Source organism: Neopelma chrysocephalum, unplaced genomic scaffold (genome assembly GCF_003984885.1).
Source record: "Neopelma chrysocephalum unplaced genomic scaffold, ASM398488v2 Primary Assembly neopelma1_97065, whole genome shotgun sequence".
Classification (NCBI taxonomy): Eukaryota; Metazoa; Chordata; class Aves; order Passeriformes; family Pipridae; genus Neopelma; species Neopelma chrysocephalum.
The window spans coordinates 1,986,815-1,988,695 of NW_020925707.1; the positions used below are offsets into that span (position 1 = coordinate 1,986,815).

General features: G+C 36.2%; 1 long non-coding RNA gene across 1 annotated transcript in view; it reads left to right on the forward strand.

Moving 5' to 3' along the window:
* Positions 1-1,881, forward strand: part of LOC113961195 — a 31,066-nt gene continuing 29,185 nt past the window's right edge. Inside the window, exon 1 of the long non-coding RNA XR_003532241.1 lies at positions 1-38. This is a non-coding gene — a long non-coding RNA (uncharacterized LOC113961195). The remainder of the gene's footprint in view (positions 39-1,881) is intronic.

A 1,881-nucleotide genomic window follows, 5' to 3' on the forward strand; every position in this document is an offset into this window, starting at 1 on the left:
CTGCTGCAGATCCTAGTAGCCCTGGCCTGTCTGTGTGGGTAAGCACAGTTTATTGATATGAAGCAACCGAGAAAGTAAATGTTTTAATATCCCTTTAGTGTCCCTTTAATTCCCCTTTTATTAGTTAATACTGTATTAAAAGTTGTCCATAGTATTTCCCTTTAATTCCTCTTTTTACTAATTAATATTGTATTAAAAGTTATCCGTAGTATTGCTTTAATATCCTTTTTTGGTATCCCTTTAGTTCCCTTTTTACTAGTTAATACTGTATTAAATGTTGTTCACAGTATTGTTTTAATGCCAACCGATAAAGTAGTTATTCTGTATTCTATTTTAGCTTTTTGATTCTCTTTGCTAGTTTTTTTATTATTCTCACTGCAATAAAAGATTTTTTGTGGTGTTTGAATGTCTGTTGTACTTGTCTTTATTCCGTGCATGTATCCTAATGGAGTGGTACACCAGGTGTTCCAAGGACTCTCAATTCTTAAGGGGCTGGTACTACATAGCTAATATGAGAAGGAAAACAATAGAAAGCCTATTATAGGAGTATAATAATTTTCATTTCTAGATAAAATAATCTAAGAAAACAATGACTATAACTGCCAGCTATCTCATCCCTTCCTATTTCATTTATTTACTACCACATAAAGAATATAAATCTGCATGATTATTGCTGCCTTAAAACTAGAATCCTGCTTTTAACACAGAACTCCCTTGGAAACCTTCCTGGCTGGCCTCACCAGTACAATATGGTCTATCTTTGGTCACAGTCAAAGGTCTTATTAGATTTTTTTAGCTGGATCTTGCAGAGAACAATATTCGCAGAATAGTTAGAGTGAACATACAAAAATGTCAGAGGGACCAAAATAGTCTGAATTTCTTTATAGAGACTCATGTGAGAATATAAACTCAAGAATCAGAAGTATAAAATCTTCTTGTTTTTATAAAATGTGGAGTTCTTTTTAGCACATCCTACTTCAGACATTGTAAAATCTACAGAACAAGAAATATATAGTATATATATACTATATATATACTATATACATATATATATATACTATATACACATATATATATACTATATATATATACTATATACAGTATATTTTGTCTTCTTTCAGAAAAGGAAGCTAAAATGGTAATTGAGAAATGTTTGACTCAAACCTAAGTAGAGAAATTGCATTAGACTTATATATCTGGCTACTATTCTTGGCAGCTTTCACTATTGTTGTGGGTTACCATTAAGAAGCAGATAAACTCTCACCCAGCTGCTCACTCACCCTGGAGGGACAGGAGAGGAAAACAGAAGAAACAGTAGAAATCAATCTCATGGGTTGGAGATAAAGATAGGAAGATTTTTTTACCTGTTAGCATCATACACAAAACGCACTTTACTTGGGAAAATTAACCTAATTTGTTGTCAATTAAAATAGATCTAAGTAGTGAGAAACACAAATAACACAAACATTAAAATGCCTGTCTTTTCTCAGGTGTAGCTTCACTCTTCTATACTCCCAAGGCAGGGTGAGGGAGTTATGGGCTGTGGTCACTACTCAGCAGTTCCTCTCTGCTGCTTCTTCCTTCTCAGTTTTCCTCTGCTCTGATATCAGCTATTCAGAAGCTGCAGGTCCCTCAGAAATACCTCTTTGCTGTGACATGGGGTCCTCCACAGTCTGCACTGTCTGTGGATATCTGCTCCACTGTGGATCTGTGGTGTGGCTATCTGCTTCACCATGGAGCAGCTCCTCCTCCTGGCAGCCTCTCCTCACAGAGGTGCCTCTTCAGCCTCCCACAGCCAGCACCTGTGCACCTGCCTCTTACGAAGCAGAGATGCTGTGCTGGTTTAAAAGTTAACCAGCAAGGGAAAATGAACTCAATTCA